This window comes from Ranitomeya imitator, chromosome 3 (assembly GCF_032444005.1).
Source record: "Ranitomeya imitator isolate aRanImi1 chromosome 3, aRanImi1.pri, whole genome shotgun sequence".
Classification (NCBI taxonomy): Eukaryota; Metazoa; Chordata; class Amphibia; order Anura; family Dendrobatidae; genus Ranitomeya; species Ranitomeya imitator.
Window position 1 is genome coordinate 399,313,615 of NC_091284.1, and position 26,859 is coordinate 399,340,473.

Genomic DNA, 26,859 nt, shown 5'->3' on the forward strand with positions numbered 1-26,859 from the left:
ATGCCAAAAATACTGTATATTCTTCATAATGCGCCAGTTTGGATATCACGCGGGAGATTTAGACAGATTAACTCTCTGTTCAGGAATTTAATATGGGGGAGACAGCATCCGCGTATCAAACTGGAGACACTTCAGCGACCCAAGGAAGATGGGGGATTGGCATTGCCTAACCCTGAAATATATTTTCTTGCAGCCCAGAGTCAGCATCTAAAAGGCTGGGCGCATGAAGGGTCATCTGGGGCGGTACAGCGGCTGATGGAAGTGGTGACAAAAAGAAGGCCAGTAGTACAATGTTTGGAGGATGGATCCCTGGGGACTCTGGGGAAATTATACCCGACTGTGTTGTTGATACGCAGGCTGTGGGGTAGGCTGAGACATATACGGGGGGTCACGGATTTGACTAGATTCTCACCGCTATGGCATAACAGCAACTTACAGGAGTTTGAGGCACTGGGGGTACTGACAGAATAGCAAGTCAAAGGAATTCAATACGTGTATCAAATAATTGAGCGAGGTGAATTGAAATCATTTTCCCAATTACAGGCGGAATTTGGTCTTGGGACTGTGGGGGAATTTCAGTATTTGCAGATGAGACATGCTTTTGGAGCTCAGAGTAGAAATGGAGGTATTGGAATTCAGAGGGATATAGTACTGGAGTATGTGTGTAATGCAGGGACTACTGGGGGAGTCATATCTACTTTGTATAAAGATCTGTTGCATACTTTCCTATTGGGGTTTCCAATAATGGCGAGAGCTAAGTGGGAGAGGGATCTGGGTCCAATGGATAATGAGACTTGGGAGTCGATACTAGAATGGGTCACACGATTGTCACTGAGCGAACCGTATAGAATGTCACAGCTCTATGTGATACACAGGGTTTATAAGTCACCGATGGTGCTATATAAGGCTGGTTTGCGTGATGATTCTGAATGCCCGAGGTGTAAAACTGCAGATGCTGATATACTCCATATGTGGTGGACGTGTCCGAGATTGGCTGCTTTTTGGGTGGTAGTTTTGAGTCGTGTGCAAGGTGCGTATGGATGTAGGGTGCCAAGGGATCCAGTTGTGTGCTTGTTGGGATGTGTGGATGAGATTGGAGTGGATAACAACTTAAAGATAGCTATTGCCAGATTGTTATACATGGCTAGGAAGGTAATAGCTCGAAATTGGATTAGGGAAGAACCGCCGTCAAGAGGAGAATTCCTCCAGTATGTGAAGCAGGGCCTGACACTGGAAAAGGGGTTTTATAAAAAAAGAGGGAAAATCGAAATGTTCAATAAAATGTGGTCTCCGTGGATTGCTATGGGATAGTGGTATTATAAAGGGAGAGTTAATTAAGGTTCCTAATTAATGGTAATGTTAAATGTGGCTTATATTATGGGCTGAGGGATTAGATAGTATATTGGTCTAATGATGGAAGTGCTAAGCAAGGTGAGCTGCTTTGTTGGGTGGGGTTGGGGGGTGGTGGGATTGAAGGGGAATGTTTGAAGGGGGGGGGAAGCTTTGTATTGAAAATGAGAATGTAACATGTCATTTATCTTGTTATTCTTAATAAAACTTTATTTGAATATAAGGAAAAAAAAAAAAGGAAGTACGTCCAGGCTCGTCAAAGATCCTGTGGAATGCCTCTAGAAAAGACTGGAGGTTATTAACCAAAGAATTCTCTCTCTCCCACAGCAGATTTAGCCAGGCGAGGGCCTCTCCAGCGAGGTGTGACATAATGAAGCCCACCTTGGCCCATTCAGAAACGAACATATGCCCCAGGAGTTCAAAAGGCAGTGTGCATTGATTAATGAACCCCCAATTTTGGGCGGGGTCACCATTAAACTGAGGAGGAGATGCCAGACAAAGTCCTTTACCTGCCGTGCAACAGGGAACCTGGTAGCCGGTGGTCGTGATGGGAGTAGCCGAGGATATCACAGAATCCATACCTGTAGACAAGTTGCGCAGATAGGTCATGATCTTGTCCTGCTGATCTTTCAGGTGATATACCACTTGGCACAACTCTGCAGCTGAAGCTGCATGGGACCCAGCAGGTTCCATGGCCAGAGCAATCTGTAATGAATTGAAGCAGAGGCACAGATGGTGAAGTGCGCATTTGTTTATTGCTATTTTGGTGGAACCACTGGACCACGGTCCGGGGGGCTCCAAAGGGGGCGTGACTATGTGATCCCCTAACACCCGTAGTAAGACCCCTCAAACAGGATCAGAGTTGAATGTCAGGGGGACACAGGTGCTACCTCCAGTTAGACCCCGGACACGTGGAAGCTGGCCCAGCGAAACAGCTGCTCAAAAAGGGATAACAGCATAGAACTCAACAGGCGGGATGCGGCTGGCCGGAATGGAGCTGGCAGGCAGTACTGACGTCATCATGGGTAATGGAGAGACGGATTTCTGAGCTGGATGGAACTTACACAAGTAGTACTGGAGTAGTCCCAAGGATGGCGTAGCAAGCCGCAGATAATCTGAGAAGACAAGCAGTTATACCTGGGTACTGGCAGAATACTGGCAAAGCACAACAGAACACAGGAACGTCAGATCACAGAACTGGAAACTAGCAACAGGAAACACTTGTTGCTCGGCGCCCTCTCTATGGCAGAGAGGACAGAAATGGCACACACAAGGTTATCATTGGTTAACAACATCTTTGAAAAATATGCACTGTCTCATTAAGAGACCGAGAGCGCACGCGTAACCTAAGCCTCATACCCGGGGATGTGCTGTCCATGCGCCAGGAAGCAGGAGCAGGGGAGAGAGCCGAGGCAGGACGACAGGGAGCAGACTGAGAGCGGGGGGGGGCCTGCGGAGGTACAGGCATCAGAGCGGGGGAACAGGGACCCCGGCAGGGACAGGTGTTACAAGCAGTAATAACCACAATGAGAATAGAAGATGCTAAGGAGTTAAAATCAGTACAGGATATGATGTTTAGAGGTCCATAAACACAGATGTTTTATCCCCCATTAAAAAAGTGGGGGGAAAAATGAGAAGTAGGGATTTATTCCCAAGGGAGTTATAAGGAAGTATAATTTTAATAAATATGAATTTCAAGATAAGGCCCCAATGATTGAGATAGCTATTTCAAAAGTGACTTGTGGTACGGCTTTGTGCTTTTGATAGTGTGAGTCTTTTGAAGGCCCCATTGGACTGGGAAGTGAAGACAGCCTGGGAGTCGGAGACTGCAAAATTTAAAGTGAACCTGATACATGTTACCCAATCCATGGGTAGAGTGTGAGGTTATAAATAAGTGCCCTTGAGATCAGATTCCTGCTAATGTTCCATATAATCTGTAGGCAGTAGGTTTTCTGGCAGATGCTCAGTAGATGCAGTGAGACTTACAGTATATATAGTCATGGCCGAATGTGTTGGCACCCTTTATTTTTTACCAGAAAATTAAGTATTTCTCCCCGAAAATTATTGTAATTACACCTTTTGTTATACACATGTTTATTTCCTTTGTGTGTATTGGAAAAGCAAAAAAAAAGGCAAATTAGACATAATTTCAAACAAAGCCCCCAAAATGGAACGGTCAAAATTGTTGGCATTCTTAAGTTATTATTTGGTTTCACACTTTTGGAATAAATAACTGCAATCAATCACTTCCTATAACAATCAACAAGCTTCTTACACATCTCAATTGGAATTTTGTACCCCTCTTCTTTTGCAAACTGCTCCAGTTCTTTCATATTTGAAGTGTGCTTTCTCCCAACAGCACTTTTAAAAGTCTCTCCACAGACGTTCAATTGGATTTACATCTGGACACATTGCTGGCCACTTCATAACTCTCCGACGCTTTGTTTCCATCCATTTCTGGGTACTTCTTGAAGTATGTTTGGGGTCATTGTACTGCAGGATGACTCATGAACTAGGGTGCAAACACAGCTTTCTGACGCTGGGCACTAAATTACGACCCAAAATGGTATATCTTCATATTTCATGATGCCTTGTACACAGTCAAGGCATCCAGTGCCAGAGGCAGAAAAACAACCCAAAATATATTTTAAAATCCAACACATTTGACTATAGATACTGTGTTCTTTTAGTTGTAAGCCTTATTCCATTTTTGGTAAACAGTAGAAGGATATGCTTTACCTGAAAGCTATATCTTGGTCTCATCTGTCCACAACACTCTTTCCCAAAATTATTTTGGGTGACTCACGTACGTTTTGGCAAACTGCAGTCTAGCTTTTTCATGTATCTGTGCCAGCAGTGTGATCCACCTGCGTCTCATGGCATAGCGTTTCATTTCCTTCAAATGTCGATGGTTAGTGTGATATGCGCCATTGTGCAAGAAACCATGCAAAGCACAAAATGCAGCCTTTCAGCGCTGGGGTCCTGGGTTCAAATCCCACCAAGGACAACATCTACAACAGAGGTGTCAAACGGCATTCCTCGAGGGCCGCAAACATGTCATGTTTTCAGGATTTCCTTGTATTGCACAGGGTGCTGGAATCATTCTGTGCAGGTGATTAAATTATCACCTGTGCAATACAAGGAAATCCTGAAAACATGACCTGTTTGCGGCCCTCGAGGAATGCAGTTTGACACCTCTGATCTACAATGAGTTTGTATGTTCTCCCCGTATTTGTGTGGGTTTCCTCTGGGTTTCTTGCTTGTATGAAAGTAGTGAATGAATCCCTTTTTAGAATCTTTGCTTTCCTCTGCTGCAGCAACTGAAGGATTGACTTGGCCATATGTTTTCGATCATTTTCTTGTTGGAAAGTCCAAATGCGCCACATACACAGCTTCCTGGCAGATGTCTGCACATTCTCCTCCAATATTTTCTAATAAGATTCTGCATTCATCCAACTATCTATTTTGACTGAAGTCTCTGTTCCAGTGTAGCTCACATACTTCCAAATTAGCAGATATTTCACCTCCATGCTTCACAGTGTATTATAAAGCCTTCTAAGGGTATGCTCAAATGAAGCTTTTTATGTGCATTTTGAAGCAGTTTCACTTCAAAATGTATTATTATTTATTTTTCCACATCATAAATTTTCAAACAGAATTTGAAGTAGTTTTCAATGGGGATTATGAATATGCCTCTTCTATTTTTACTGGAGTGTCATCTTTTTGTGAATGCCAAAGCAGACACACTAACTTATCTATCCTTCTTTAAATATTAGAGTGGCTGATTCTTTAAAGTTTAAACAGCATTTGCATGACTTTTGGATATGGGATAGACCCCCACTACATATTAAAACAACCATAGCTAGAGTAAACCTAGACACTGGAATAAATACACAAAACACACTATTTAGGCTATAGCTTTATTTAAATCAAAGGACTAAAATCATCACAGTAGGAGTCAAGTGAAGTGCTAGTACATTGGGATTCACATGTACTGTGAGATAACCAGCTGTCTGATGTACTGTCATGACACTGTTGCAGGATATCCCTGGGTTATGGGCTCCTTCCCTATCCCTAAAGGGCACCCTGTTGTGAATTCTGTGGCAGAGTTCACTCATGTGGTCACAAGTGGTACTTCGGCTGATTCTCTCTGGGATCTTCCGTTTGTGGAGGAAAGTGGTACTGCAGCTTCTGAGTTTCCTCCCTCAGGTGATCTGGTGAGCTCGTTAGCTTCTTCTCTACTTAACTCCACCTGATGCTTTGATCTATGCTTCCTGTCAATGTTTCAGTGTGGGACTTGTTTTTTCCCTGGATCATTCCTGTGGCCTGCTGCTCTGCAAAGCTAAGTTTTGCTTATGTTATTTTGTTGCTATTTTTCTGTCCAGCTTGCTTTATTGGTTTTTCTCGCCTGCTGGAAGCTCTGAGACGCAGAGGGACCACCTCCGTACCGTTAGTCGGTGCGGAGGGTCTTTTTGTCCCCTCTGCGTGTTTTTTTTTAGGTTTTTGTGCTGACCGCAAAGTTATCTTCCCTATCCTCGTTCTGTTCAGCTAGTCGGGCCTCACTTTGCTAAATCTGTTTCATCTCTATGTTTGTGTTTTCATCTTACTCACAGTCATTATATGTGGGGGCTGCCTTTTCCTTTGGGGAATTTCTCTGAGGCAAGGTAGGCTTATTTTTCTATCTTCAGGATTAGCTAGTTTCTCAGGCTGTGACGAGGCGCCTAGGTTCTGGTCAGGAGCGCTCCACGGCTACCTTTAGTGTGGTTTGATAGGCTTAGGGATTGCGGTCTGCAGAGTTCCCACGTCTCAGAGTTCGTTCTATTATTTTGGGTTATTGTCAGTTCACTGTATGTGCTCTGACCTCCATGTCCATTGTGATTCTGAATTGCCTTTCATAACAGTACAGGAAGCCAAAAGTGCTAATGATTCTCAATAGAGGGAAAAAAGAAGTTCTGAGACCATTTTTTTTTCTTTGCACTGTGTTTTGTCTTTTTTTTTCTCTAGACATTTGGGTGGTTCAGGACACAGGTGTAGCAATGGACATTAAAGTTCTGTCTTCATGTGTGGATCAGCTCATGGCAAGAGTTCAAAATATTCAAGATTTTGTGGTCCAGAATTCTTTGCTTGAACCGAGAATTCCTATTCCAGATTTGTTTTTTGGAGATAGAACTAAATTTCTGAGTTTCAAAAATAATTGTAAACTATTTCTGGCTTTGAAACCTCGCTCTTCTGGTGACCCAATTCAACAGGTTAGGATCGTCATTTCTTTTTTGCGCGGCGACCCTCAGGACTGGGTGTTTTCTCTTGCGTCAGGAGATCCTGCATTGAGTAATATCGATGCGTTTTTCCTGGCGCTTGGGTTGCTGTACGATGAGCCTAATTCAGTGGATCAGGCAGAAAAAAATTTGCTGGCTCTTTGTCAGGCTCAGGATGAGATAGAGGTATATTGTCAGAAATTTAGAAAGTGGTCAGTGCTCACTCAATGGAATGAATCTGCGCTGGCAGCAATATTCAGAAAGGGTCTCTCTGAAGCCCTTAAGGATGTCATGGTGGGATTTCCTATGCCTGCTGGTTTGAATGAGTCTATGTCTTTGGCCATTCAGATCGGTCGACGCTTGCGTCAGCGTAAACCTGTGCACCATTTGGCGGTATTACCTGAGCTTAAACCTGAGCCTATGCAGTGTGATAGGACCTTGACCAGAGTTGAACGGCAAGAACATAGACATCTGAATGGTCTGTGTTTCTACTGTGGTGATTCCACTCATGCTATCTCTGATTGTCCTAAGCGCACTAAGCGGTTCGCTAGGTCTGCCACCATTGGTACTGTACAGTCAAAATTTCTTCTGTCCGTTACCTTGATCTGCTCTTTGTCATCATATTCTGTCATGGCATTTGTGGATTCAGGCGCTGCCCTGAATTTGATGGACTTGGAATATGCTAAGCGTTGTGGGTTTTTCTTGGAGCCCTTGCAGTGTCCTATTCCATTGAGAGGAATTGATGCTACGCCTTTGGCCAAGAATAAGCCTCAATACTGGACCCAGCTGACCATGTGCATGGCTCCTGCACATCAGGAGGTTATTCGCTTTCTGGTGTTGCATAATCTGCATGATGTGGTCGTGTTGGGGTTGCCATGGCTACAAGCCCATAATCCAGTATTAGATTGGAAATCCATGTCGGTGTCCAGCTGGGGTTGTCAGGGGGTACATGGTGATGTTCCATTTCTGTCAATTTCGTCATCCACTCCTTCTGAGGTCCCAGAGTTCTTGTCTGATTACCGGGATGTATTTGATGAGCCCAAGTCCAATACCCTACCTCCGCATAGGGATTGTGATTGTGCTATCAATTTGATTCCTGGTAGTAAATTCCCAAAAGGTCGATTGTTTAATTTGTCCGTGCCTGAGCACACCGCTATGCGCAGTTATGTGAAGGAATCCCTGGAGAAGGGGCATATTCGCCCGTCATCGTCGCCATTAGGAGCAGGGTTCTTTTTTGTAGCCAAGAAGGATGGTTCGCTGAGACCTTGTATAGATTACCGCCTTCTTAATAAGATCACGGTTAAATTTCAGTACCCCTTGCCATTGTTATCTGATCTGTTTGCTCGGATTAAGGGGGCTAGTTGGTTCACAAAGATAGATCTTCGTGGTGCGTATAATCTGGTGCGAATTAAGCAAGGTGATGAGTGCAAAACTGCATTTAATACGCCCGAGGGTCATTTTGAGTATCTCGTGATGCCGTTCGGACTTGCCAATGCTCCATCAGTGTTTCAGTCCTTTATGCATGACATCTTCCGAGAGTACCTGGATAAATTCCTGATTGTGTACTTGGATGACATTTTGATCTTCTCGGATGATTGGGAGTCTCATGTGAAGCAGGTCAGAACGGTTTTTCAGGTCCTGCGTGCTAATTCTTTGTTTGTGAAGGGATCAAAGTGTCTCTTTGGTGTGCAGAAGGTTTCATTTTTGGGGTTCATCTTTTCCCCTTCTACTATCGAGATGGATCCTGTTAAGGTCCAGGCCATCCATGATTGGACTCAGCCGACATCTCTGAAAAGTCTTCAAAAGTTCCTGGGCTTTGCTAATTTTTATCGTCGCTTCATCTGCAATTTTTCTAGTATTGCTAAACCGTTGACTGATTTGACCAAGAAGGGTGCTGATGTGGTCAATTGGTCTTCTGCTGCTGTGGAAGCTTTTCAAGAGTTGAAGCGTCGTTTTTCTTCTGCCCCTGTGTTGTGTCAACCAGATGTTTCTCTTCCGTTCCAGGTCGAGGTTGATGCTTCTGAGATTGGAGCAGGGGCTGTTTTGTCGCAGAGAGGTTCTGGTTGCTCAGTGATGAAACCATGCGCTTTCTTTTCCAGGAAGTTTTCGCCTGCTGAGCGTAATTATGATGTGGGCAACCGAGAGTTGCTGGCCATGAAGTGGGCATTCGAGGAGTGGCGTCATTGGCTTGAAGGAGCTAAGCATCGCGTGGTGGTATTGACTGATCATAAGAACTTGACTTATCTCGAGTCTGCCAAGCGCTTGAATCCTAGACAAGCTCGTTGGTCGTTGTTTTTTGCCCGTTTTGACTTTGTGATTTCGTACCTTCCGGGCTCTAAAAATGTGAAGGCGGATGCTCTGTCTAGGAGTTTTGTACCCGACTCTCCGGGTTTATCTGAGCCGGCGGGTATCCTCAAGGAAGGAGTAATTGTGTCTGCCATCTCCCCTGATTTGCGGCGGGTGCTGCAAAAATTTCAGGCTAATAAACCTGATCGTTGCCCAGCGGAGAAACTGTTTGTCCCTGATAGGTGGACGAATAGAGTTATCTCTGAACTTCATTGTTCGGTGTTGGCTGGTCATCCTGGAATCTTTGGTACCAGAGAGTTAGTGGCTAGATCCTTTTGGTGGCCATCTCTGTCGCGGGATGTGCGTGCTTTTGTGCAGTCCTGTGGGATTTGTGCTCGGGCTAAGCCCTGCTGTTCTCGTGCCAGTGGGTTGCTTTTGCCCTTGCCGGTCCCGAAGAGGCCTTGGACACATATCTCTATGGATTTTATTTCTGACCTTCCCGTTTCTCAAAAGATGTCAGTCATTTGGGTGGTCTGTGATCGCTTTTCTAAGATGGTCCATCTGGTACCCTTGTCTAAATTGCCTTCCTCCTCTGATTTGGTGCCTTTGTTCTTCCAGCATGTGGTTCGTTTGCATGGCATTCCAGAGAATATTGTTTCTGACAGAGGTTCCCAGTTTGTTTCGAGGTTTTGGCGAGCCTTTTGTGGTAGGATGGGCATTGACTTGTCTTTTTCCTCGGCTTTCCATCCTCAGACTAATGGCCAGACCGAGCGAACCAATCAGACCTTGGAAACATATCTGAGGTGCTTTGTTTCTGCTGATCAGGATGACTGGGTGTCCTTTTAGCCTTTGGCTGAGTTCGCCCTTAATAATCGGGCCAGCTCGGCTACCTTGGTTTCACCGTTTTTCTGCAATTCTGGGTTCCATCCTCGTTTCTCTTCTGGACAGGTTGAGTCTTCGGACTGTCCTGGTGTGGATACTGTGGTGGACAGGTTGCAGCAGATTTGGACTCAGGTAGTGGACAATTTGACCTTGTCCCAGGAGAAGGCTCAACTTTTCACTAATCGCAGACGCCGTGTGAGTCCCCGACTTCGTGTTGGGGATCTGGTTTGGTTATCTTCTCGTCATATTCCTATGAAGGTTTCCTCTCCTAAGTTTAAACCTCGTTTTATTGGTCCGTATAGGATTTGTGAGGTTCTTAATCCTGTTTTCGTCTGACCCTTCCAGATTCTTTTTCCATACATAACGTATTCCATAGGTCATTGTTGCGGAGATACGTGGCACCTATGGTTCCATCTGTTGAGCCTCCTGCCCCGGTTTTGGTGGAGGGGGAATTGGAGTATATTGTGGAGAAGATTTTGGATTCTCGTGTTTCAAGACGGAAACTCCAGTATCTGGTTAAATGGAAGGGTTATGCTCAGGAGGATAATTCCTGGGTTTTTGCCTCTGATGTCCATGCTCCCGATCTTGTTCGTGCCTTTCATGTGGCTCATCCTGGTCGGCCTGGGGGCTCTGGTGAGGGTTCGGTGACCCCTCCTCAAGGGGGGGGTACTGTTGTGAATTCTGTGGCAGAGTTCACTCCTGTGGTCACAAGTGGTACTTCGGCTGATTCTCTCTGGGATCTTCCGTTTGTGGAGGAAAGTGGTACTGCAGCTTCTGAGTTTCCTCCCTCAGGTGATCTGGTGAGCTCGTTAGCTTCTTCTCTACTTAACTCCACCTGATGCTTTGATCTATGCTTCCTGTCAATGTTTCAGTGTGGGACTTGTTTTTTCCCTGGATCATTCCTGTGGCCTGCTGCTCTGCAAAGCTAAGTTTTGCTTATGTTATTTTGTTGCTATTTTTCTGTCCAGCTGGCTTTATTGGTTTTCTCGCCTGCTGGAAGCTCTGAGACGCAGAGGGACCACCTCCGTACCGTTAGTCGGTGCGGAGGGTCTTTTTGTCCCCTCTGCGTGTTTTTTTTTAGGTTTTTGTGCTGACCGCAAAGTTATCTTCCCTATCCTCGTTCTGTTCAGCTAGTCGGGCCTCACTTTGCTAAATCTGTTTCATCTCTATGTTTGTGTTTTCATCTTACTCACAGTCATTATATGTGGGGGGCTGCCTTTTCCTTTGGGGAATTTCTCTGAGGCAAGGTAGGCTTATTTTTCTATCTTCAGGATTAACTAGTTTCTCAGGCTGTGACGAGGCGCCTAGGTTCTGGTCAGGAGCGCTCCACGGCTACCTTTAGTGTGGTTTGATAGGCTTAGGGATTGCGGTCTGCAGAGTTCCCACGTCTCAGAGTTCGTTCTATTATTTTGGGTTATTGTCAGTTCACTGTATGTGCTCTGACCTCCATGTCCATTGTGATTCTGAATTGCCTTTCATAACAGCACCCTAACTATCCCTGCTCCCCGGATTACTTCTGATGGTGAAGACCTTGTGGGCCACGTGTCTTACGGAGCTCCTAGATCAACCCTTATCTATCCCCTTCCCCACCCAGGGAAGTGGGTAGTTGTAGTGTATACGAATACACAAACAAGACTAACAATGGAAGATGTACAGGGATAAATGAAAATGCAAATCATACAAATATGCACTCACAAACAACAGAGTGGAACACCAGGAAGTAAAGGAAGGAAAAAAACAAATAGGAGAGGATGAGGATATGCACATAGACAAGTCACCAAACAACAGCCAACACCTCCAACTCCAAAAATAGGCAGTATGAAACTAACTTAACCAACTAACTTTCTCAAGCCACCTGGCGAAACGTACATTGGAACTACTGGGCATTGATATATGGTAATTTATCCTCACCTTTTCATCTGTGGCTCTGTGAGTGATTTGTACTCGGTACCCTTATATGCAATTTTCAGTTGCTTGCCTTTATGGACTTTTATTGCCATTTAAACATTTATGACTGATTTATAAGTACCACCCTGCTATAATTCTACCACTTATTGTTATTTATAACTTATTCCATATTATCACTAGATTCATTATTTAGACATACATTTTTCACTTGGGCTATATCCCCATAGTGGACTATATATAAAGAATTGTTGTGCAACATACAGCACCAGGACAGACAGCCCAAAGTTTGTAGTTCACTTGCTGACATTTACCCTTAGCTGCTCCCACCTACTCAAGGGCATCGGGAATATGCATATTGCCCTTTGTGTTAATGCACTTAATTACATTACCCTTGGTTGCTCCAACCAACTCAATGGCACCCAGATTAGGTATATTGCTCTTCATTTTAATGCACTAGATTACTAGACAACCTTGAAAGAAACAGGATTTGGTCAATATAAACAGTCAAACTCTGTACCTCAGAATTCTCAAGTCACATGAAAAAAAGAGGTTTGCCGTAAAGCTACAGATTGTACTGAAAAACATGCCTACTTCTTTTTCTTCTCCCCCCAGCTGCTGTTTCTGGCTCAGAGGAGTTAATTTATTCCATAGGCTTGCAAAATATGATTGCCATGACCCAAGTGACTTTACCCTGACAAGATTTTATAAGATATAAATGCTTCTGGAGACAAGGGGGCAAAACTATGATGGTCACACCTCCACACCAGGGGGCCATACCTGTGATGTTACCCTTCCACACCAGGAGGCCACACCCAAGATGGTTAGCCTTCCACACCATGGGGCCATGCCATGATAGACACCGCTCCACACCAGGGCCATGCCGGAGATGGTTACCCCTTGACACAAAAGGGCCATACATGAGATGCTTACCACTTCACATCAGGGGGCCATACCTGAGATGGTTACCTCTCTATACCACAGGGCCATACCCTAATGGACACCCCTCCAAATCAGGAATCCATACCTGAGATAATAATAATCTTTATTTACAGTTAGGTCCATATATATTTGGACAGAGACAACATTTTTCTAATTTTGGTTATAGACAGTACCACAATGAATTTTAAGCAAAACAATTCAGATGCAGTTGAAGTTCAGACTTTCAGCTTTCATTTGAGGGTATCCACATTAAAATTGGATGAAGGGTTTAGGAGATTCAGCTCCTTAACATGTGCCACCCTGTTTTTAAAGGGACCAAAAGTAATTGGACAATTGACTCCAAGGCTATTTCATGGACAGGTGTGGGCAATCCCTTCATTATGTCATTCTCAATTAAGCAGATAAAAGGCCTGGAGTTGATTTGAGGTGTGATGCTTGCATTTGGAAGGTTTTGCTGTGAAGTAAACATGCAGTGAGCAGGATATGGAGCACCCCATGGGTAAACAGCGATCTATATAGTATGCTTTTTCACAGAAGCAGCCCAATAGGCGCACACTATTCGGAGGCACAGGTAGTAACCGAAACGCCCCCTCAATGTCTGTTTTGGCCATTAGGGTGCCCCTTCCCAACTTCTTGACCCGCCTGATTGCCTCGTCAAAGGAGGTACAGTACATAGTACTGTACTTGGTTCCGCGTCGATGTTGTCGTTTACTGACCTGCCCCTTGGATATGACAAATGGTGGATTAGTCTGAATATATTGGGTTCCTTTTTTGGCACGACTCCCAATGGGGATATCACTACTTCTTCTAAGGAAAGTGTTCTAAATGAACCCGCTATTCTACCTACAGATATTTCTTTTTTTAAATTTTTTTGTCACGACGTCTGGGTGTTGGTAGGCTGATTTTAGATTTTTACTCCAGCCTTTCTTGATTTTAGAAGGGCATGACAAGCCTATATCTGTGTCTCCTCCTCCTTTTACTCCTCCACCTCTTTTCTTTTCGCATGACTATATGTACTTGTGACTTTTCCATGTGTTGTGTTGTGTCTTCTGAGCAGTTTGTCAGCTTTTGGACACCTTTTAAGGTATTTTCTATGTGTATTTCTATGTGTTTGTGTTTGCCTGTCATTGGTTTCAATGGATTCGACGGTGTTCGTCGAACGTTCGTTGAACACGCCCCAATTTGACGAACAAAACTCGAACACTAGGGGTTGGCGCAACACTAGAGCGCAGTGGTCGGCTAGGCCAATAGACAGAAATAAGGGAGGAGATGTAAGGGGGTGCCACACTGTGGAGAGCTTTGTGGGTGAGAACAAGTACTTTGAAATGGATAATATAATGAATGGGCAGCCAGTGTAATGACTGGCGAAGAGCGGCTGCATCTGAATACCGATTAGCCAGGTAGATGACCCTGGCTGCTGCATTAAGGATGGACTGGAGAGAGGAAAGTCGAGTAAGGGGGAGGCCAATTAATAGAGAATTACAGTAGTCCAGGCGGGAGTGTATCAGGGCAACAGTGAGTTTTTTTTTTGTTTTCATGTTGAGAAAAGGGCGGATTCTAGAGATGTTCTTTGGGTGTAAGCGGCACGGGTGGGCAAGAGATTGTATATAGGAAGTTAAGGAGAGATTGGTGTCAAAAGTAACACCCAGACAGCGCGCTTGCTTACAGGGTGTTATTATGGTGCCACCCACGGAGAGGGAAATGTCAGGTTTAGGGAGCGTAGTAGATGGTGGGAGCAGAAGAAGTTCAGTTTTAGAGAGGTTGACTGCAGTCACTGGTGTTCTGTAATACAGCGGTTGTGTTGTGAATTCTGTTATCGAACTCCCTCCTGTGGTCATGAATGGTACTTCAGTGAGTTCTGTCCATGGACTCCCTCTGGTGGCTGTGAGTGGAGCTGCTGCTTCTGAGTTTCCTTCCACAGGTGACGTAGTTTATTCTGTGGCTGGCTGCTCTATTTAACTCCACTCAGATCGTTACTCCATGCCAGCTGTCAATGTTCTTGTACTGGTTCAGTTCGCTCTTGGATCTTTCTGGTGACCTGTCTACTCCAGCAGAAGCTAAGTCCCTGCTAGTTAACTATTTGTTCATTGTTTTCTTGTCCAGCTTGCTATCATGATTTTGCCTTGCTAGCTGGAAGCTCTGGGATGCAGAGTGGCACCTCCGCACTGTGAGTCGGTGCGGAGGTCTTTTTGCACACTCTGCGTGGTCTTTTTGTAGTTTTTTGTGCTGACCGCAAAGTTACCTTTCCTATCCTCAGTCTGTTTAGTAAGTCTGGCCTCCCTTTGCTGAAACCTGTTTCATTTCTGTGTTTGTGACTTTCATCTTAACTCACAGTCAATATATGTGGGGGGCTGCCTTTTCCTTTGGGGAATTTCTCTGAGGCAAGGTAGGCTTTATTTTCTATCTTTAGGGCTAGTTAGCTCTTAGGCTGTGAAGAGGCATCTAGGTCGAGTTAGGTACGCTCCACGGCTATTTCTAGTTGTGTGATAGGATTAGGGGTTGCGGTCAGCAGAGCTCCCACTTCCCAGAGCTTGTCCTGTGTGAGTTTAACCATCAGGTCGTTCCGGGTGCTCCTAACCACCAGGTCCATAACAGTACAGCTGGCCCAAAGTATTAATGCATCTCAATAGAGGGATAAGAGAAGTTCTGAGACCATTTTTTTTTCTCTGCAGTGTGTTTTGTCTTTCTTTTCCCCTTAACCTCTGGGTGGTTAAGGACACAGGTGTAGATATGGACATTCAAGGTCTGTCCTCTTGTGTGGATCATCTCACTGCAAGGGTACAAAACATTCAAGATTTTGTGGTTCAGAATCCGATGATAGAGCCTAGAATTCCTATTCCTGATTTGTTTTCTGGGGATAGATCTAAGTTCCTGAATTTCAAAAATAATTGTAAACTGTTTCTAGCTTTGAAACCCCGCTCCTCTGGTGCAACAAGTAAAAATCATTATTTCTTTGTTGCGTGGTGACCCTCAAGACTGGGCATTTTCCCTTGCGCCAGGAGATCCTGCATTGCGTGATGTAGATGCGTTTTTTCTGGCGCTTGGATTGCTTTATGATGAACCAAATTCAGTGGATCAGGCAGAGAAAATCTTGCTGGCTTTGTGTCAGGGTCAGGATGAAGCGGAGGTGTACTGTCAGAAGTTTAGAAAGTGGTCTGTGCTTACTCAGTGGAATGAGTGTGCCCTGGCGGCAATTTTCAGAAAGGGTCTTTCTGAAGCCCTTAAGGATGTCATGGTGGGATTTCCCACGCCTGCTGGTCTGAATGAGTCTATGTCCTTGGCCATTCAGATCGATCGGCGCTTGCGTGAGCGCAAAGCTGTGCACCATTTGGCGGTATTCTCTGAGCATAGGCCTGAGCCTATGCAATGTGATAGGACTTTGACCAGAGCTGAACGGCAAGAACACAGACGTCGGAATGGGCTGTGTTTTTACTGTGGTGATTCCACTCATGCTATCTCCGATTGTCCTAAGCGCACTAAGCGGTTCGCTTGGTCTGCCTCCATTGGTACGGTACAGTCTAAATTTCTTTTGTCCGTTACTCTGATTTGCTCTCTGTCGTCCTATTCTGTTATGGCATTTGTGGATTCAGGCGCTGCCCTGAATTTGATGGACTTGGAGTTTGCCAAGCGCTGTGTTTTTTTTTGGAGCCCTTGCAGTATCCTATTCCATTGAGAGGAATTGATGCTACGTCTTTGGCCAAGAATAAGCCTCAGTACTGGACTCAATTGACCATGTGCATGGCTCCTGCACATCAGGAGGATATTCGCTTTTTGGTGTTGCATAATCTGCATGATGTGGTCGTTTTGGGGTTGCCATGGCGACAGGTCTATAATCCAGTATTGGATTGGAAATCTATGTCTGTGTCCGGCTGGGGTTGTCAGGGGGTACATGGTGATGTTCCATTGCTTTCAATTTCGCCTTCCACTCCTTCTGAAGTCCCTGAATTTTTGTCAGATTACCGGGATGTATTTGAAGAGCCCAAATCCGGTGCCTTACCTCCTCATAGGGATTGCGATTGTGCTATTAATTTGATTCCTGGTAGTAAGTTTCCTAAGGGCCGACTGTTTAATTTATCTGTGCCAGAGCACGCCGCTATGCGGAGTTATATAAAGGAATCCTTGGAGAAAGGTCATATTCGCCCGTGGTCATCACCGTTGGGAGCAGGGTTATTTTTTGTGGCCAAGAAGGATGGCTCTTTGAGACCTTGTATTGATTACCGCCTTCTTAATAAGATCACAGTCAAATTTCAGTACCCTTTGCCGCTGCTGTCTGATTTGTTTGCTCGGATTAAGGGGGCTAGTTGGTTCACCAAGATAGATCTTCGAGGGGCGTATAATCTTGTGCGAATTAAACAGGGCGATGAATGGAAAACAGCATTTAATACGCCCGAGGGCCATTTTGAGTACCTGGTTATGCCATTCGGGCTTTCTAATGCTCCATCTGTGTTTCAGTCCTTTATGCATGACATCTTCCGAAAGTACCTGGATGGATTCATGATTGTATATTTGGATGATATTTTGGTCTTTTCGGATGATTGGGAGTCTCATGTGAAGCAGGTCAGAATGGTGTTCCAGGTCCTTCGTGCGAATTCCTTGTTTGTGAAGGGGTCGAAATGTCTCTTTGGGGTTCAGAAGGTTTCATTTTTGGGTTTCATTTTTTCCCCTTCTACTATCGAGATGGACCCTGTTAAAGTTCAGGCCATTTATGATTGGACTCAGCCGACATCTGTGAAGAGCCTGCAGAAGTTCCTGGGCTTTGCTAATTTTTACCGTCGCTTCATCGCTAATTTTTCTAGTGTTCCTAAACCGTTGACTGATTTGACCAAGAAAGGTGCTGATGTGGTCAATTGGTCCTCTGCGGCTGTAGAGGCTTTTCAGGAGTTGAAGCATCGTTTTTCTTCTGCCCCTGTGTTGTGCCAGCCAGATGTTTCGCTCCCGTTTCAGGTCGAGGTTGATGCTTCTGAGATTGGAGCAGGGGCTGTTTTGTCGCAAAGAAGTTCTGATGGCTTGGTGATGAAACCATGTGCCTTCTTTTCTAGAAAATTCTCGCCTGCTGAGCGCAATTATGATGTTGGCAATCGAGAGTTGTTGGCCATGAAGTGGGCATTCGAGGAGTGGCGACATTGGCTTGAAGGAGCCAAGCATCGCGTGGTGGTCTTGACGGATCACAAGAATTTGACTTCTCTCGAGTTTGTAAACGGTTGAATCCTAGACAGGCTCGATGGTCGCTGTTTTTCTCCCGTTTTGATTTTGTGGTTTCGTACCTTCCGGGCTCTAAGAATGTGAAGGCTGATGCCCTGTCAAGGAGTTTTGTGCCTGACTCTCCGTGTGTTCCTGAGCCGGCGGGTATTCTCAAAGAGGGGGTAATTTTGTCTGCCATCTCCCCTGATTTGGGGCGCGTGCTGCAGAAGTTTCAGGCTGATAGACCTGACCGTTGTCCAGCGGAGAAACTGTTTGTCCCTGATAGATGGACTAGTAGAGTTATCTCTGAGGTTCATTGTTCGGTGTTGGCGGGTCATCCTGGAATCTTTGGTATCAGAGATTTGGTGGCTAGATCCTTTTGGTGGCCTTCTTTGTCACGGGATGTGCGTTCTTTTGTGCAGTCCTGTGGGACTTGTGCTCGGGCTAAGCCCTGCTGTTCTCGTGCCAGTGGGCTGCTTTTGCCCTTGCCGGTCCCGAAGAGGCCCTGGACGCATATTTCCATGGATTTTATTTCAGATCTCCCTGTCTCTCAAAGGATGTCGGTCATTTGGGTGGTTTGTGATCGCTTCTAAGATGGTCCATTTGGTACCCTTGTCTAAATTGCCTTCCTCCTCTGATTTAGTGCCATTGTTTTTCCAGCATGTGGCATTCCGGAGAGCATCGTCTCGGACAGAGGTTCCCAGTTTGTTTCGAGGTTTTGGCGGTCCTTTTGTGCTAAGATGGGCATTGATTTATCTTTTTCTTCGGCTTTCCATCCTCAGACAAATGGCCAAACCGAATGAACTAATCAGACTTTGGAAACATATCTGAGATGCTTTGTTTCTGCTGATCAGGATGATTGGGTGTCCTTTTTGCTTTTGGCTGAGTTCTCCCTTAATAATCGGGCCAGCTCGGCTACTTTGGTTTTGCCTTTTTTCTGTAATTCTGGTTTCCATCCTCATTTCTCTTCAGGGCAGGTTGAGCCTTCGGACTGTCCTGGTGTGGATACTGTGGTGGACAGGTTGCAGCAGATTTGGACTCATGTGGTGGACAATTTGACATTGTCCCAGGAGAAGGCTCAACATTTCGCTAACCGCCGGCACAGTGTTGGTCCCCAACTTCGTGTTGGGGATTTGGTTTGGTTGTCATCTTGTCATGTTCCTATGAAGGTTTCCTCTCCTAAGTTTAAGCCTCGTTTCATTGGTCCGTATAAGATTTCTGAGGTTCTCAATCCTGTGTCATTTCGTTTGGCCCTTCCAGCTTCTTTTGCCATCCATAATGTGTTCCATAGGTCGTTATTGCGGAGATACATGGCGCCTATGGTTCCCTCCGTTGATCCTCCTGCCCCGGTGTTGGTCGAGGGGGAGTTGGAGTATGTGGTGGAGAAGATTTTGGATTCTCGTATTTCGAGACGGAAACTCCAGTACCTGGTCAAGTGGAAGGGTTATGGTCAGGAAGATAATTCCTCGGTTTTTGCCTCTGATGTTCATGCTGCCGATCTAGTTCGTGCCTTTCATTTGGCTCGTCCTGATCGGCCTGGGGGCTCTGGCGAGGGTTCGGTGACCCCTCCTCAAGGGGGGGGGGGGGTACTGTTGAGAATTCTGTTATCGAACTCCTTCCTGTGGTCATGAATGGTATTTCGGCGAGTTCTGTCCATGCACTCCCTCTGGTGGCTGTGAGTGGAGCTGCTGCTTCTGAGGTTCCTTCCACAGGTGACGTAGTTTATTCTGTGGCTGGCTGCTCTATTTAACTCCACTCAGATCGTTACTCCATGCCAGCTGTCAATGTTCTTGTACTGGTTCAGTTCGCTCTTGGTTCTTTCTGGTGACCTGTCTACTCCAGCAGAAGCTAAGTCCCTGCTAGTTAACTGTTTGTTCATTGTTTCCTTGTCCAGCTGGTTATCATGATTTTGCCTTGCTAGCTGGAAGCTCTGGGATGCAGAGTGGCACCTCCGCACCGTGAGTCGGTGCGGAGGTCTTTTTGCACACTCTGCGTGGTCTTTTTGTAGTTTTTTGTGCTGACCGCAAAGTTACCTTTCCTATCCTCAGTCTGTTTAGTAAGTCTGGCCTCCCTTTGCTGAAACCTGTTTCATTTCTGTGTTTGTGACTTTCATCTTAACTCACAGTCAATATATGTGGGGGGCTGCCTTTTCCTTTGGGGAATTTCTCTGAGGCAAGGTAGGTTTTATTTTCTATCTTTAGGGCTAGTTAGCTCTTAGACTGTGAAGAGGCGTCTAGGTCGAGTTAGGTACGCTCCACGGCTATTTCTAGTTGTGTGATAGGATTAGGGGTTGCGGTCAGCAGAGCTCCCACTTCCCAGAGCTTGTCCTGTGTGAGTTTAACCATCAGGTCATTCCGGGTGCTCCTAACCACCAGGTCCATAACAGGGATGATGCATATCGTTGTGTGTCAGGCCGGCCTCACACTCAGCGTTGAAAAATACGGTCCGTATATTACGGCCCGTAATACGCTGAAAAGTCCCCAAAATAGTGGTCCGTAGCTCCTCCGTAGGTAGGGTGTTTCAGCGTTTTTTGCGCATGGCATCCTCCGTATGTAATCCGTATGGCATCTGTACTGCGTGTTTTTCTCGCAGGTTTGCAAAACCAACATACGGCTATACAAGGGATACATGTGTATGTCCATGTCGGGTTTAGGAAGGAGATAGCAAAAGCCGGTAATTAAATTACCGGCTTTAGAGCTATCTAGCGCTGTATGAAATAATAATATATATACATATATGTGTCTCACTGACATATATATATATATATATATATATATATACCTATTCTATGTGTACACATTTATTCTACCTATTCTAATGTAAGCTGTCCGTGTGATTTTACTGTACACCGCACTGAATTGCCGGCTTTTCTCTCTAACACCGCTGCGTATTTCTTGCAAGTCACACTGCTGGTCCGTGTGTAATCCGTATTTTTCTGGCTTCCATAGACTTTCATTGGCGTTTTTTTTGCGCAATAGGGTGACAAACGCAGCATGCTGCGATTTTCTACGGCCGTAGAAAGCCGTATAATACTGATCAGTAAAATACGGCAAATAGGAGCAGGGGCATAGAGAATAATTGTGCCGTTTGTTTTGCGAGTTTTACGGACGTATTTTCTGCGCTCTTACGTCCGTAAAACTCGCTAGTGTGAGGCCAGCCTCATTGGCATATCTGCAATGAAAGCCAAATCTGCTGATGGTCTGTCCAATTGTGGCCGTGTAGAGAGAGAAGAGAAGTGGGCCAAGGACTGAGCCCTGAGGTATCCTGACAGTGAGAGGAAGAAGGGACGAAGTGGAGCCAATGAACGATACACTGGAGTGGTCAGAAAAATAGGAAGAGAACAAGGAGAGAGCACAGTCCTTAATTCCTAGTGACTGGAGCCTGGAGAGTAGGAGATGGTGGTCAACAGTGTTAAAAGCTGCAGAGAGGTCAAGAAGAATGAGCAGAGCGTGGTCACCGTTACACTTTGCTGTCAGAAGGTCATTGGTCATTTTAATGAGTGCAGTTTCTGTCGAGTGTAGGGGGAGGAAGCCAGACTGTGAAGGTTCTAGGAGGGAGTGAGTGGAGAGGTAACGGGTAAGGCAGAAGTAGACCAGGCACTCCAAGGGAGAATAACCCCTTTATCCCCAAGGGTGGTTTGCACGTTAATGATCGGGCCAATTTTTTCAATTCTGACCACTGTCCCTTTATGAGGTTATAACTCTGGAATGCTTCAACAGATCCTGATAATTCTGACATCGTTTTCTCATGACATATTGTACTTCATGATAGTGGTAACATTTCTTTGATATTACCTGCATTGTGGAAAAAAATGGAAATTTGGCAAAAATTTAGAAAATTTTGCAATTTTCCAACTTTGAATTTTTATGCCCTTAAATCACAGAGATATGTCACACAAAATACTTAATAAGTAACATTTCCCACATGTCTACTTTACATCAGCACAATTTTGGAACCAACATTTTTTTTTAGGGAGTTATAAGGGTTAAAAGTTGATCAGCAATTTCTCATTTTTACAACACCATTTTTTTAGGGACTACATCACATTTGAAGTCACTTTGAGGGGTCTATATGATGGAAAATACCCAAGTGTGACACCATTCTAAAAACTGCACCCCTCAAGGTGCTCAAAACCATATTCAAGAAGATTATTACACCCTTCAGTGGATTCACAGGAATTTTTGGAATGTTTAAAAAAAAAATTAACATTTAATTTTTTTTCACAAAAAAATTCTTCAGCTCCAATTTCTTTTATTTTACCAAGGGTAACAGGAGAAATTGGACCACAAAGGTTGTTGTGCAATTTGTCCTGAGTATGCTGATACCCCATATGTCTGGGTAAACCACTGTTTGGGCGCATAGCAGAGCTCGGAAGGGAAGGAGCGCCATTTGACTTTTCAATGCAAAATTGACTGGAATTGAGATAGGGCGCCATGTGGCGTTTGGAGAGCCCTTGATGTGCCTAAACATTGAAACCCCCCACAAGTGACACTATTTTGGAAAGTATACCCCCTAAGGAACTTATCTAGATGTGTGGTGAGCACTTTGACCTACCAAGTGCTTCACAGAAGTTTATAATGCAGAGCCATAAAAATAAAAAATCATATTTTTTCACAAAAATAATTTTTTGCCCCCAATGTTTTATTTTCCCAAGGGTAACAGAAGAAATTGGACACCAAAACTTGTTGTGCAATTTGTCCTGAGTACGCTGATACCCCATATGTGGGGGTAAACCACTGTGTGGGCGAACAGCAGAGCTCGGAAGGGAAGGAGCGCCATTTGACTTTTCAATGCAAAATTGACAGGAATTGAGATAGGACGCCATGTAACGTTTGGAGAGCCCCTGATGTGCCTAAACATTGAAACCCCCCACAAGTGGCACCATTTTGGAAAGTAGACCCCCTAAGGAACTTATCTAGATGTGTGTTAAGCACTTTGATCCACCAAGTGCTTCACAGAAGTTTATAACGCAGAGCCGTGAAAATTAAAATCCTTTTTTTTCCACAAAAATTATTTTTTAGCCCCCAATTTTGTATTTTCCCAAGGGTAACAGGAGAAATTGGACACCAAAAGTTGTTGTCCAATTTGTCCTGAGTACACTGATACCCCATATGTGGGGGGGAACCACCGTTTGGGCGCATGGCAGAGCTCAGAAGGGAAGGAGCGCTGTTTGGAATGCAGACTTAGATGGATTGGTCTGCAGGCGTCACGTTGCATTTGCAGAGCCCCTGATGTACCTAAACAGTAGAACCCCCCAAGTGACCCCATATTGGAAACTAAACCCCCCCCCAAGGAACTTATCTAGATAAGTTGTGAGAACTTTGAACCCCCAAATGTTTCACTACAGTTTATAACGCAGAGCTGTGAAAATAAAAAAATCTTTTTTTTTCCCACAAAAGTTATATTTTATCCCCCAGTTTTGTATTTTCCCAAGGGTAACAGGAGAAATTGGACCCCAAAAGTTGTTGTCCAATGTGTCCTGAGCACGCTGATACCCCATATGTTGGGGTAAACCCCTGTTTGGGCGCATGGGAGAGCTCGGAAGGGAAGGAGCACTGTTTTACTTTTTCAACGCAGAATTGGCTGGAATTGAGATTGGACGCCATGTCACGTTTGGAGAGCCCCTGATGTGCCTAAACAGTAGAACCCCCCCAATTCTAACTGAAACCCTAATCCAAACACACCCCTAACCCTAATCCCGGGTTTTTTAGCAGATTATTATGATTTGCAGCTGTCACACACTAAAAGACGCTTTTTATTGCAAAAAATTGTTTTTGCATCTCCACATTTTGAGAGCTATAATTTTTCCATATTTTGGTCCATAGAGTCATGTGAGGTCTTTTTTTTTGCGGGACGAGTTGACATTTTTATTTGAACTTTTTTTCGGGCACATGACATTTTTTGATCGCTTTTTATTCCAATTTTTGTGAGGCAGAATGACCAAAAACCAGCTATTCATGAATTTCTTTTGGGGGGATGGGGCGTTTATACCGTTCCGCGTTTGGTAAAATTGATAAAGCAGTTTTATACGATTACAGCAATACCTCATTTATAGCATTTATTTATGTTTTGGCGCTTTTATATGATAAAAACTATTTTATATAAAAAATAATTATTTTTGCATCACTTTATTCACAGGACTATAACTTTTTTATTTTTTCCGCTGATGTTGCTGTATGGTGGCTCGTTTTTTGCGGGAGAAGATGATGTTTTCAGCGGTACCATGGATATTTACATCTTTTTTTTATCGCCTGTTATTCCATTTTTTGTTCTACGGTATGATAATAAAGCGTTGTTTTTTGCCGCTTTTTTTGTGACGGTGTTCACTGAAGGGGTTAGCTAGTGGGACAGTTTTATAGGTCGGATCGTTACGGACACGGCGATACTAAATATGTGTACTTTTATTGTTTTTTTTATTTAGATAAAGAAATGTATTTATTGGAACAATATATATATATTTTTTTTATTTATTTAGGTTTTTGTTTTTTTTTACATATGTAAATATATATTTTTTAAACTTTTTTACATTGCCCCAGGGGGGGACATCACACTATAGTGTCAGATCGCTGGTCTGACACTTTGCAGTGCACTGTGTCAGATCAGCGATCTGACAGGCAGTGCTTCTGGCTTACCAGCGCCTGCTCTGAGCAGGCACTTGTAAGCCACCTCCCTGCAGGACTCGAAAGCAGCCCCGCAGCCATTTTGGATCCGGGGCCTGCAGGGAGAAAGAGGTAGGGTCTCCGAGGGTCTCAGGGAAGCATGCAGGGAGCCCCTTCACTGCGCAATGCTTCCCTATACCGCCGGAAAACACCGCGATCATGTTTGATCGTAGTGTTTCGGGGATTAATGTGCCAGGAGCGGTCTGTGACCGCTCCTTGCACATAGTGCCGGATGTCAGCTGTGATAGTCCCCCTGTGAGCGCAGCGATCGCATATGACGTACTATCCCGTCGGTGGTCATACGGGCCCATACTACCTCGACGGGATAGTACGTCTAATGTCAGAAAGAGGTTAAAGATTGTAGTTAGGTGAGTTGTGACGACTGGAGGAGGTGTGAGGGACTGGGGTCAGTAATGCATGTAGTTGGACGAGAATAAGAGAGGAGCCTGGAGACTTCTTCTTCTGTGATGGGATCAAATGTGGAGAGTGAGCCAGAGGAAATGCAGGGAGGGATGGGAGTCACAGCACTTAGTGGCTGGGAGCAGATTTCCTGACAGATATTATCTATTTTCTCCATAAAGTGATAAGCCAGGTCATCAGAACAAATGTCTGTGATAGGGGTTTGTGCTTTTGGCCTGAGGAGGGAGTAAAAGGTGTCAAAAAGTCTCTTGGGGTTGTTAGATAGTGAGGAGATCAGGGTGGTGAATGCAGAGAGTGAAGGACCTTCGATGACGTCGCGGTCACATGAGCGGTCAGGTGACCGGCTCATGTGACCGCGACGTCATCGAAGGTCCTTCACTCACTGTATTCTTAGGAACGGAGGGAGACGCTAGCAGCGCTGTGAGCCAGGGGCCGTCCAAGGGTGAGTATATCCATGTTTTTTATTTTTATCATTTATTTTTTACATGAATATGGATCCCAGGGCCTGAAGGAGAGTCTCCTCTCCTCCAGACCCTGGGAACCACACACCGACATCCAGGATCGCTCCCTGCACACGCCGTATCCGGCGTATAAGACGACCCCCGACTTTTGGGACAATTTTTAGGGGTCAAAAAGTCATCTTATACGCCGGAAAATACGGTAGATGAAGTTTTCTGGTGTGCGAGTTTTCCTCCATAAGCGTTCAGCACTTCTACAGCATCGCTGGAGAAGCCAAGTTTGCGATGTGAGCCAGGGGTGTTTTACTCTGTGCTTGGAGGTTCTGAGGGTGAGGGGTGCTACTTGGTCCAGGGTGCTTCTAAGAGTGTCATTGTAGTGGTGTACAGCCAGATCAGGACAGGAAAAAGAAGAGATTGGTGGACAGTGATGAGTGTAAGGAGTCTGAAAGTGTATGAGAGTTAATGGCGTGTAGATTTCTGAATGTGTGGTAGGAAGGAGTATGCTGGGGTGGGCGAGGGATTGTGAGCGCGAAGGAGAGAATGTTGTGGTCAGAGAGGGGAAGCGGTGAGTTATCTAGGTAGGAGATTGAGCAGAGCCGGGTGAAGACCAGATTGTCATGATCAGCTGCAGCCGCAGATGCGGCCCAGCCCATAGACGCTCCAAAGCAGACCAACCTCAGAAGGCATGGGGCGTGCGTCCCCCGGGGATGAAATACGGACCCTTTAAACCACAGAGGGGGACCCGGCCTACCCGAACTATGGGAGGGCAGCGACTGGGGTTCTGTGGCAGCTGAGCATGTGGACAAGGAAAGAAACACGTAGGACTTGATTACACCGATACTTCAGGTAAAGAAAGTAAAGTTTACTAAAGTAAAGTCACACAGTACATAAACAAAACATGACAATGTCAGGCTCCCGATTCCACACCTCAAAAGGGTACCACCCAGTGGACCCCAAGGCACCAACGGATCACCGAAGCACAGATAGGCGGGACATCAGGACCCAGGCAGGACATCAGGGTACACGAGGACATCAGGGTACAGGCAAGACATCAGGATACAAACAGGACATCAGGACATCTGGACTCAGGAAAGACCTCAGGACATCAGGACACAGGCAGGGCAACAGGACATCAGGGAACAGACAGGATATCAGGACATCAGGGTCCATGGTCACCGGCAGACATCAGACAGGAGTTGTTCGGTTACGGACAGGGGCGGACTGGGCCGGGTGGCAGGAATGCATGTGCCCCCCGGGCCGGTGCCTGAGCAGCTGCACAGGGCCGCTGGAAGACCGGCAATGATTTTACTACATAGCGCACCGGCCCTTTAAATGGTCCTGTATGCGCGCATTCAGTTGCCGGCTCTGACAAGGGCCGCGGAGGCCGGCGTCAGTGCGGGTCATGGGAGCAATGAGCAGTGCACGGCCGCGGTCCTTGTTCCTGCCGCGGTGCTTGTTCCTGCCGCGGTGCTTGTTCCTATCGCGGTGCTTGTTCCTATCGCGGTGCTTGTTCCTATCGCG